This window comes from Arvicanthis niloticus, chromosome 6, assembly GCF_011762505.2.
Source record: "Arvicanthis niloticus isolate mArvNil1 chromosome 6, mArvNil1.pat.X, whole genome shotgun sequence".
Taxonomy (NCBI): Eukaryota; Metazoa; Chordata; class Mammalia; order Rodentia; family Muridae; genus Arvicanthis; species Arvicanthis niloticus.
This window is the reverse complement of record NC_047663.1, coordinates 49,378,737-49,390,880: the sequence shown is the minus strand read 5'-3', so window position 1 is coordinate 49,390,880 and position 12,144 is coordinate 49,378,737. Positions and strand designations below refer to the sequence as shown.

Sequence of the window (12,144 nt, the reverse complement as noted above, 5' to 3'; positions counted from 1 at the left end):
CTTTGGGGAGGAGTCGTTGCTGATTTTTCTTTTATTACATTATTTGTTTGTTTGTATCTATATGTGTGCACATACACACACGCAGAGGACAACCCACAGCAGTCAATTGTCTCTCCTTTGATCATGTGGGTCCCAGGGATTGAACTCAGGTGATTAGGCTTTGTGTCAAGCGCCTTCATCTGCTGAACCATTTTACCAACCTGGTTTCAGTTATTAACATTGTTTTTGTTTTCTTTTGTTTTTTTTTTTTTTAATATCGATGAGTGCTTTGCCTTAATGTATATATCTGTGTAACATGTGTGTCCCTGTTATCCATGAAGATCAGAAGAACACAGGACATCAGATCGCCTGGGACTGGAGTTACAAACAGTTGTGAGCCACCATGTGGATGCTCATAATTGAAGCCAATTCTTCTACAAGAACAAGTGCTCCCTGAACACGTTGAACAAGTGTCAAGTCTTCGGGCCCAGCCCTCTTATATAAAATATCTGCTTGGGACTGGGAATGTAGCTCAGAGGTTGAGCAAATTGCCTAATATGTTGCATTCCCACCACAAATAAATAAAATAATCAAACCTGGCTGATGCTTTTAGTGAGATAGCAAGGCTCTGACCATGTCCTGGGGAAGGTGACTACCCAGAAAGGGAAGGCAGCCATCTGGGATCAACTAGGAGCTTTGGAATCACTCAGAACTACCCTTCTCATCCTGCTTGCTGCCTAACTCAACACCCTCTCCAAGAAGGGTTTCTTGGGGTCCCCTGAGCTCCCATTGCTCTAATAAAGGGGTCTATAGCCAAGAGTAGAATCTGCTGCTTTTTAAAAATGATTTATTTATTTTATGTATGTGAGTACACTGTAGCTGTCTTCAGACACACCAGAAGAGATCATCGGATCCCATTAGAGATGGTTGTGAGCCACCATGTGGTTGCCGGGAACTGAACTCAGGACCTTTGGAAGAGCAGTCAGTGCTCTTAATCTCTGAGCCATCTCTCCAGCCTCTGCTGCTTGCCTTTTGTAAATAAAGTTTCTTTGAAACACAGGCGACGCATCCATTTGCATATCATCTATGACTGTTTTCACGATACAACACCTGACTTCACCTGGCAACAGACTCAGCCCTCAAACCCTGAGATACTTATTCTCTGGACTTTTCCAGAACAATGTGCCAACCTTTGATCCAAGGCCCATGCTCCTCATTGCATCAGACTAATCAGACTCTCATATGGAAAGAGATCTCAGACATCCCACAACTACCCCTTACTTAAACAATGCCTAGCACCCCAAGAATCCTTCCTTCATCCAGTCCACCATGCCTCCTCTCTCCCCACCCAGGAGACGGATATTATTGCCTCTGTGTGCCTGAAACTCACTGCTGGACTGTGAAGCACTCTTTTGCCTCTGCTGACGGGGAACTCAACTTTTTGCTCAGAAGCCCATTCTAGATGAGGATAACCCTCCCCCATTCCCCTATGACCTCTGCAAGGTTTGTGGGGGTCCTTCCCATGGCTCTGAAGGCATCCCTAGCCAACCAAGGTCTGGGTCAACATTCCCCAGCTTGGTCAAGGGAGAACTACCTGCAAAGAATTCTAGACAAGGAATTGTTCTCATGTGGGAAGAGCAATTCTGAACTATTGGGTTCGTACAGACACAACCCTAAGCTAGAGGCAACTTCTTTGTGAGCTCTGGGTTGCTTCAGTGTGGATGAAAATTGTTTCCTGAGTGGGGCAGTTACTTATGAGAAGGAGGTCAGGACAAGTGCTCCTGAGGCCTGGCTCTGCCTGCCACCTTCTAATTCTCCTGTTTCTGTTATTGTCTATATAGGGTAAGTGCATGCATGCGAGTGTGCATGCATTTGTGTGTGTGCTATGTATGTGGAAACATGCACAAGTGCTACAGCCTGCATGCAGAAGTCAGAAGACAACCCCAGACACTGGGCCTCACTTTTCACCTTGAGACAAAGTTACCTGCAAGCTTCTGGGAATTCTGTCTCAGTTTCCCATCTCACATTAGGAGCATTGGAACCACAGACCCATGGTCTACTGTGTCCAGCTTTACCTGAGCTCTGGGGATTTAAACTCAGATACTCACACTTGCATGGCAAGTGCTTTACTCAATCTTCTCAACCCCGGCTTCTTGCTTTCATTTTGGACTTTAATTGAGATAAGGTCTCCCTAAATAGCAAAGGCTGGCATGGAGTTCTCCATCCTCCTGTCCCTGCCTCCTGGATGCTAAGATTGAAGGACAGTGCCACCCTTCCCCCTAGTCCTTCTGTCTTTTTCTAACTACAAAAGACCTGGCCCTGGGCCTGAATAGGGGAGGCCTAGGTTCTGCACTCGGGACAGAATGGCAGTGAACAGCAATAGCATTATCAAGGGTTGGCATGTGTCAAGTGAGCCATTTCCCCAGCTGCCTTCTCAGTTTAGATGACTTTTGTCCTTGGTCCCATTTTACAGATGAGCAAGCTCTTAAATCTTTAGTTTACACATCCCAGGTCATTTGGGCCAGCCATATAACAAATAAGGCCAAGAAATCCCCACTAGAGGGCCCCACCTCCATTGAAGATGGCACTCAGCCAGGTGGTGCCCTGCCCTTCTGATGCAGCTGCAGGCTATCCCTCCCTGAAGAAGGAAAATACAGACAGCATCTGAAAATTGAGTCCAGATCTGCTGCCCAAGTCTTCTTCTTCTTCTTCTTCTTCTTCTTCTTCTTTTTTTTCAACATGAAACCATTTGTCACTGGAGAAAGAATATCTGGAAAGAAGCCAACACCAGCATGAAGTAAAAAGTGGTCTTGTGGTGCATGTAGCCTCTGAGTATGTCTGCCCCTCTGGAGCAAGTACAGGGAGGAGTTGGCCAAGATCAATAGCAGCATTGGGGAAGGGGATGGATGGAATAGCTCTACCTCTGAGTCTGTGATCTCCAAAACCATGGGCTTTGAAACCAAAAAGTCTGAGTTCAAGACATGGTTCTTATCAGCTGTGTGATCTAAGCCTGTTTTCTCACCTGGAGTCCAGGAATGCCACAGTAACAACATAACTCCCTTATGGAGCGGAGTGAGGACCAATGAGTCCCTATGGGTGAGGGGCTTTAGAACAAGGCATGGAATATAGGACCTGTGATCCCTGTTAGCTGTTATTGTTATTCATATTATCCCAGGTGCAGGGGCAGGAGCATGACTGACAAGATAGGATGAAGGCTGATAGGGACATCACTGCCTCTACACTCCCTGCCCTGCCGCCAAGTCCCTCCCCGAGCCCTGGCAGGCTCACCGACCTCACTGGGCTGGGTGCCTGCTTGCAGTGTGATTACAGGATTAAATGCTGTGATTGCCACAAATTACCATTGCGTGGCTATAAATAACTCAGTGAGAAGACATGAGGGTCCTGCTGTCTCCCAGGCACTATGCCCTCTGCTAGGTGGAGGCTAAATCCTGCATCTTCACTGGTGACATAGACCTAGGAGCCTCCACAGGCTCCGTCTGCCCGGTGTCAGCCACCCTGGGGCTGACACAATACTCATAAAATTGGTAGATGCGCAGGGCATCTTGGCCATAGATGATGCTGAAGCAGTTTTCAGATCAGTAGAGATGGGAGCTGAGGGCTAGAGGCAGGATAAGGGCATCTGCAGCATCAACTCCCCTGTACCACCCCCAGGAAATATCTCACTTTCTCTGCAGTTTGGGGACGGAGCCCTGCTTCCTTGGATGCACAGTTGCACAGAAGTTGTACTTTCAGCCAACAGGAGACCTTGCCTGATAGATGCAGATTCTGGTCTCTCGGGTACTTCCTGCCAGGACCACAGCCACCCACAGAAGCAGAGGCTTCTGTGAACAATCAGAAAAGTGGTCAGAAGGCTGCCCTGTCTGTCTGTCTGTCTGTCTGTCTGCCATAAGACTTTACTTCTTTGCTATTGTTACTGTTGCTGCTACTGTTTTGAGACTAAATCTTACTATGTATCTCAGGCTGGCTTCCAATCCTTGGCAATCCTCCTGCTTCAGCCTTTTTCCCCCTCTAAGACAGGATTTCCCTATGTAGACCTGGATATACTAGAACTTGCTTTGTAGACCAGGCTAGCCTCAAACTCAGAGTTCCACCTGCCTCTGCCTCTGCCTTCAGGAGTGCTAGGATTAAAGGTGTGAGCCACCACTGCCCAGCCTGCCTCAGCCTTTTGCATACTGAGATTCTAGGCAAGTACCACCACACCCAGCCAAACCTAGTCCTTTTAAGACCCTCCCACAATAACCAAGACCACTGGGTCTGATTCTCCCACAAGCCAGAACTCCCCGCTCCTTGTCACCTTTGCTTATGCCGAACTTTGTGCTTGTGAGCCTTTCCTCCCTTTGCAAGGTTGAAAACTCCTGTGTATTCTGCAAAATCCTACTCAGTAGCCACTTCTGCTGGTAAGTCTGCTCAGTTCTACCTAGACCAAGATGGTCATCTCACCGTGCTGAATGGGGTATGACTAGCTATTATAGGGTTACTTTGTTTTCCCTCAAACTAAAAGCAGAAGTTATTAGCTTTCAGGCACTAGCATTTTTGTAAAAGCTAGAAGTGATGGTCCCAGGTGCTCGCAGCTACACAACCTCTCTGAGCTGCTCAAGTCCCCTGACACCCCAGATTTGGGGAAGAGCCCCTCTTTCTATGAGATGCATAATTCCCTGAGCAAGTTCTTAGAGGAGCTAGGAGCTTAGATACTCTGGGAATGTTAGCACCTCCTGAGCTGACATCTGGAGAATTCCCAGGTTTTTCTGGTGGTAAGAAGCTAGCAAAGAATCCTAGGTGGTGAAAAGCCACCTGCAAGGGGCCCAGGGACCTGGTCATCAAGCCACCTGTTTCTTTCCACCACCTGTTCATGTCTGTTTTCGTGGCCTTGTTCAGGCTGGGTTCCTACTAGGCCCAGACTTAGAGGAGGTAAGCTGTTTTGGTGACGTTGTTTTACGGTAGCCTTTGAGGTAGCTACCATAGTGCCTACTCCCAGCACCCTTCGCTGCCCCAGCTCTGGGATAGCGACCCACCCAGCTCACCATGGCTCCTTCTGATGGCTGAAGAATAGAGGCTATTTTTGCTTAATCACAGCCTTGGAAATCACAGATCGTGATCAGCCCTTCTAATTATCGTGCGCCACACTGCTACAGAGACAAAAGCCAAGGTCAGCACTCATGTGCTTGGCTCCCTAAGCAAAACATCACCCTAGCCTAGCAGGAGAGCCCAACTGTTCCCCCTCCCTTGCCACTCACTGCTGGGACCCAGCAGGATCGAATACTCATTACTCAGTTTTATTCTCCATTCTACCAGTCCCCTGGCATTGACTATCACCTCTACCACCTACCAATCGGGCGGATTGAGTGGGGCTGGCCCAGCCTAGGACCATGTGGACCATCTTGAAAGGGACCTAAATGGCTCCAGGACATGTAATCACACATGTAGATAGAAGCATAGTTTTGCACCAACATGATGGTTTTGTTCTCTTTCTCTGAACTGGATCGTGAATGTCCCTCTAGTGCCCACGTATGGAAGGCTTGGTCCCCAAGCTGCCATGCTGCTGGGAAATGGACTCTGGTAGGAGGAAGGAATGTGGCCTTCTATTGTCTCTGGGTCCTCCAGACCCTCTTGTCCCTTCTTTGTTCCCTGGCCAGCAGGAGGTGAACAGCTTTCTCCATGACATGTTCCCAACGTTGTACCACCTAGGCTCCAAGCAATGGCAGACTGATGCCTCTGAAACTCCGAGCCAAAATGATAGGTAGGGACTGAATTCCAAGAGCCGAATGCACAGAAGACCGAGGGAGGCAGAGAAAATAACAGGCCTTTTCCAGAAGATTCCTGGGCTCTCAAAAGCCAGGGAGATTTCCTGTCTGTTCAATGAAAGCCTAGGAGCTATTGAAAAATGAAAATAAACTAGGTCTGGCTGAATTCCACTGATTGTTCAACCTATCTTTCTCTAAAGGTAACTGTATTTTTGTTGTTGTTGTTTTGTTTTTGTGGGGTTTTGGTTTTGGTTTGGTTTGGTTTTGAGGGTTTTTTTTTTTTTTTTTTTTTCATTTTATTTTTATCAGTAAGTCGACTAACATGGGCCTTCTTCCTGACTCTAGCCAAGTTTTGTTGCTAGGCAGTCTCTGAAGGCCCGTCAGAGCTGGAGTGGAAAGGTTCTAGCTTCAGCCATCATCCAAACTCCAGGTCACCCTCCCCTACAGGTGCCTCAGCTTCCAGCCCTGTGAAACAACATTCTGTGTGGGCAGAAGGGATGGGGCAGGGGTCTGAGCCTAGCAGTCAAAGCAAAATCACCTAAATGGTGGAAATTTTTCTGCATGCTGGGACAGTGATTGATCTCCTCCTCTTCTCTACTTTTCTAGATTTTCTACCATTTCTTTAGTTAGCCTGTATTTATTTTAGTCTCAAAGTATTTATGAATATGTATATTGGGTGGACACTATAAACGTGTGTTATTGCGTTTACAAGCTGGTAACAAGCTTAAATCTTGTATTTGATTTTTAACACATAACTCAGTATCCCTTTCTGACTTCCACTTTGCTGCTCATCATCCCACTCGGGTCAGGGCAGAAAACACCTGAACAAACCCAGCACAAGGCTACAAAGATTCCAAGCTTGGAGGATCATGTGAGCAAAACCAAGTCATGTGACCAAGTCAAAGTCACATGTCTAAAACTTATGTAGGCATGTAAACCAGGTCTAGTCACATAATGCAGGGCTGCAAAATGAGATTGTCCAAGCCAGAATTACAGTTCAAAATGAGGACTTCAGGCCACATTGAGGACCTACCTAGAGCCTGATGATTGTAGAAAGGGTAGGGTCAAGCCCAGAAAAAAGTAGACCCAAGTGGACCTGCAGATACACACTGCATGCCCAGGCTGCAGAATCCACACTGAAGATCCTCTCTGCAGACCCATGCTATAGAAGCCATGCTGGTTCATATAGCAGATTCTCAACAGGAATTAGTGCAGCTGATGTACATACAGACTCACGCCATAGATTCCCCATCACAGATCTCCTTACCCTATGGATACACCCTGCAGATCCACACCAGAGGTCCATACCACAGCCCCACTCCAGAGATCTACCCTACAGATCACTCAGTAAATATACACTGTAGTTCCACACCACAGATCCACAGTGAAGATCTACAGAACAGATCTACACTGCAGACTCACGATGCAGATCCAGTTACAGATGCATGCTGAGCCATGTTTGAGCCAAGGGAGTACAGGGCAGAACAAGGGAGTACAGCAGCATGTCATGGTGGATTGAGTATCTCCGGCTTGTGCCTACTTGGGAAGCGTTTACGGCTGTCGTGTCCACAGTGGCCTGTGCTGGCCTGCAGGCAGGGAGCTCGCCTTCACCCAGGTTATGCAAGCAGGTTATGCAATATCCACTTGGTAGGGGTGCTGGAATGGAATTTTCACCCAGGGTTAGGAGGATCTAGAAACTGAGATTCCTCCTGTGTCTCATTAACCTTCTCAAAGTCAAAATCAAATTGCACCCACCTGATTTTGCTTAGCTAACAGGTAGAGGTCTTCAGTGAACCAGTGTCTTTAAAGAGAAACTAGCCAGATAAAAGCTTGGCCCTTGACCCTTATTAGGGTCTGGGCCCTAGTAAGACCCTCTTCAGAACATACTGTTGGTCACTCTAAATGAGCATGGGAGCATCTTGGAGAAATAACTCGGCTAAGGAAACCCATGTCAGGGCCAGAAAACCACCATCTTGAACCAAGGCTGGTGAGATGGCCAGAATAGTGTGACAACCCCAACCTGGTGTTCCCACTGAGCCCTCCATACTGAACACAGGTCCCTTCCCCTGTGTCTTAAGTGCCCAGTCATCACCCTGTATGTAGGGTAATCTTTATGGTTTTCTGAACATCTCACAGAGATAACTGAGACTCAGAAGGGTTAAAGAAACCTTTCTCCTAATGGAAGTAGGAGGCTTGAATGTAGAATGCTCCCCATTGGCTTCTGTTTGTCTCTAGCTGGTGGTATCGTTTGGGGGAGGTTGTGGACCTGGGGTCTAGATGGCAGATATCAGCCTCTAAGGTCAAGGCCTTCGTGGCCAGGCCTTCTACACATGAACTGAAACCAAGTCAAACAACAACACTGTCATTTTCTCCTGTAAGTTCCTGACAGATATTTTGTCCCAGTACTGAGGACAGGTAACTGATACACACAAGGATTTGAACCCAGGCCTCAGGTCAGGCCTGGGATTGTTCTTTCTAAAATGAGGAAGTGAATAGAAAGGAGTGATCTCTTCAGTCTTCAAATGCCTCCTCCTCCACAGTCCTATCCTCTCACAAAGAACCAGGGCTGGGAGGGAGGGCAGGCAGCCCCTGTCTTTGAGTATAGGAACCTGCTGGGACAGTAGGGCCTGACTATTCCCTGTGTAGTCATCCTAAGCTTGCATACCGGGAAGTCCACACTCTCACAAGAGAATGCAGCCACCTCATCCAGCCCCAAACCCCCTTTCAGTCATCCTTTCCAATCTCAGTGGCTCCCAGCCAAGGGACAGGAAATGACTCTCACCCACAAAAAGGTGCTGAGAACCCTAAAGTTTACTGGGATCACCCATAATCCCTTGCTTGTGTTTCTTGGATAAGCCACTATCAATACCCTGTGAGAGAACAGGTTTTCTTTATTCCTTGCTGTGAGAGTAAAAACCAATACAACCTCTCTGGAGGGACATCTGGTAGTGCCATCACAACTACAAAATGCTCATGACCCAGCAAGGCCAAGTGCATGTGATGGACATGTTGCAGGGACCCAATCAACCACAGCCATGCTGTTTACTGAGTGGTAAGAGGCAACCTATAGGGGGCAGGCTAAATAAATTGCATCACAGAGATCTAGCACACACTCAAGGCCAAGCGCAATTAACCTGAGCATTGTAGCTGTTTGGAGACAGGAAGAGAATCGTGGTATATTATCCCACAGAAGGCAAGAGGGAAAACGCACACGGAGCGCTCCCATCTGTGTGGGGTATATATAAAAATATATATGGAAGTGAATATTTATGGATATGTTCATGTTTGCAGAGTCTGGAGTGGGACATGAGACACTCGTCATCCTCTCCAGGTCTGGGAAGAGGAGCTGGGTGAGCTGAGCCGGGCACGGAGCGGGAAGAGGGAGGTACGTGCGTCATCGTTCATGCCTTTTGAGACTTTTACCTTGTTCATGCACGGCCTACTCAAAAAAAAAAAAAAAAAAAAAAAAAAAAAAAAAAAAAAAAAAAAAAAAAAAAAAAAAAAAACACAGATCAAAACTAAGAATATTTTTAAAGTGCATGTAACAAGGTGATTTTTTTTTTCTTTCTGAGATCTGACTTTATATTTTCCGCCTGCTCCAACTCCTTGCCTCGAGGTTTGTGGCAAAGCTTTCTGGCTCTTGTTTTTCCTTTGTTACCAGGAAAAGAGGATTTGAAGACACGAGAGAACCTTTCAAATTAAAAAAAAGAAAGGTTCCCACCTCACCACTCTAGTGGAGTGGAGGACAGAGGCCGAGCCTTTCACAATCCCATGAGGGAGGGGAGCTCACAAGGCCTGGCTCCCTTGAGTCCCAGGAATCCACAGGGAGCCATAGAGGGAAACGAGTGGGAGGCTAGGGAGTGGGTTAAAGGTCACTATACCCTCCCGTGTGGGCACAGGATCCTGCCCATATGTGCACAGCACAGGGTTGCACAGTCCAACCAGCGTGGGGTGAGATGTAGAGTCTCAGGAACAGTGACAGGAAAATTCGGGTAGACAGCTGTGCACTCACAGAGAGGGATCCTTCATCTGCTCAGCCAGGTGGGAACACAAGGTCAAAGTCACACTGGCTTTCAGAAAAACAGGATGCGGTTCCTCCATATCAAATCAGTGGTCTGCACCGAGTGGTCTCCATTGACCCCTCCTGCTGGCTACACACCCTTGGCCCTGTCCCTGAAGACGCGGAGGCTCCATGGCTTCCGGTAAAGTTAAGCCATGAGAGACACTATGGGGAAACTGGGAAGAGGAGGTCTCCCCTATGCCATGCACTCCATGAAGCTGCTGCCAAAGGTGCCATCTTGGCCAGCTGTGCATCGGGTCCCTTGCAGGCTGTCCTCCTGCCATATGACTTATGAGCCTTCCCTCTGCAGGACCTCTGACTGAGTCCCAGGCTACATTCTACAGCTCTGGGAGCCTACAGCTCCGGGAGCTCACCTCCAGGCAAGGCTTTGCTCTGCCTTCACAGTTCTTTGACAACCATAGTCTGTCCAGAGCCTCCACTCCACCTCTGCCCTTGTTTCCTCTTTCCTTCCAAACTCAGCCATTTCTGCCTTTCAGTTGACAAACATCCCCTTTTCCCTCTCACCACGGGGCCTTTGCCCCTCCACTTTCTGAACCTGGACTTTTTTATACTGCCCGTGTACACAAATTTTTTATAGAAACAGCCATTTTCTTTCTTCCTTGAGGTGGGGGTGTCTCATCGTCCCCCCCCCCCACACACACACACAGACAAAGCAGCATAGCTCTCTTTCCTGGAACAAACCTTTACAATTGTCTAAGTTTTTTTTAATTTTTGTTTTATGTGTATAGGTGTTGAGCCTGCATATGTGTCTGTGTACTACTGCATGTGTGGTGCCTGGCCTGTGGAGGCCACAAGAGGGTTCTGGATGCCCTGGGTTAGAGATGGTTGTTAGCTGCCGTGTGAGTTCTGAACATTGAACGTGGGTCCTCTGAAGGAGAAGCCAGTCCTCTTAACTGCTGAGCCAACTCTGTAGCCCAAAATTCCTTTCAATTTGTGTGTGTGTGTGTGTGTGTGTGTGTGTGTGTGTGTGTGTGTGCTCACGTGCACAAGAAGGTAAGTATCAGCACTCGTGTGCTGTGGCACACATGTGGGGAACAGAAGACAACTTGTGGGAACTGATTCTCTCCTACAGTGTTCGTTCTAGGGATAAAATTTAGGTTGTCAGCCTTGGCAGCAAGCACCATTATCTGCTGAGCCATCTCTTCAGCCCACAATTGTAATTTTATAGTTATTTGAGGACTCTCTCCTCCAGCTCCCAGACTATAAAACCCTTAGGAGATAGACTGTGTTCATTTGGCTCTGCTCTGTTTTATCCCCAGAGACTACCACAGCCCTGGATAATAAAGGTATTCATTAAATATTCTTCAACAAACAAGCCAACAGACTAATGATGTGCTCCCATTCTGCAGCACAGCGTCAGAACTGCGCACAACCACTCCACAGCCGAGACGCCGGGCAGAGAGAACTGCATCTGTTCGCATGGCACATGCTAGCCAGCGCACTGCCACATGCTAGTGCACACAGCCGCAGGGGTAGGGGGAGCAAATTCATGCGTGAGCACAAAGGAAGGAAGCATGCCAGGCCCAAACATACGCACACATGCAAGAAAAAAGTGCTCCCAAGGCGGACGTCTGCCACCCTGAGCTCATTAAAGCCGGCTAAATATAGCCTGTCTGCAGCTGTGCTCAGCAAGCTGCCCACACAGGCCAGGAAAAGATAGCAGTTACCAGGCGGAGGAGGGGAAGGCCAGCTGTGGGAAAGGGGCTTTGTACACCATGACTGGGGGGGTCATCCCAAATGGACTAAGATCTGAGGGCTTGTAGGAAAGGAGGCCTAGGCAATGGGGTATGACATCAACCTTGTCCAGTGGAGAGGGTGTTGCCAAGCTGCCCTCAACATCTGAACTGAGGATCCAAGTTCAGACTAGAGCCAGGGCCTGGAGTCTGGACTCAGGCCCTGGATATGTCAGGCTCTGAGGGAAGATAGGGTATAAATGGAGACACAGAGTCAGTCTGGGGCCTGAAATCTGGAGCTTAGCATTGGTCACTGCCAGGTTCTAGTCCAGGAACTAGAGGGAGTTAGAGGAAGCACCACACTCTGATCTGAAAACATGGCTGTGGAGAGCTGTCCCACTGCCCTGGCCCTTGGGAAAACCAGTTGACTGCCAGCATGTGTCAAGTTCCTGTTGTAAGCCATGTGGGCTAGGCCTGACTCTGAGGCCCACAGTAGGGAAACTTTTTTGAGGTAGAGGAAGTCCAGATGTCCTCACATGTCCCTTTCCTATGAACAGTCTGAACCTAAAGAGATTGGGGATGGGGTTGTGGGGTTAGGGGTTGACAGGTGGTGATGAGACTTCCTTCAGAAAGTAGCTGTACGACAGGA

At 48.1% G+C, this 12,144-nt stretch overlaps 1 protein-coding gene across 1 annotated transcript in view; it reads right to left on the bottom strand.

Annotated features, from left to right (window-relative positions):
• The window catches only part of Pitpnm3 (PITPNM family member 3), an 88,983-nt gene that overhangs the window by 28,036 nt on the left and 48,803 nt on the right, over nt 1–12,144 (bottom strand). The window lies entirely within an intron of this gene.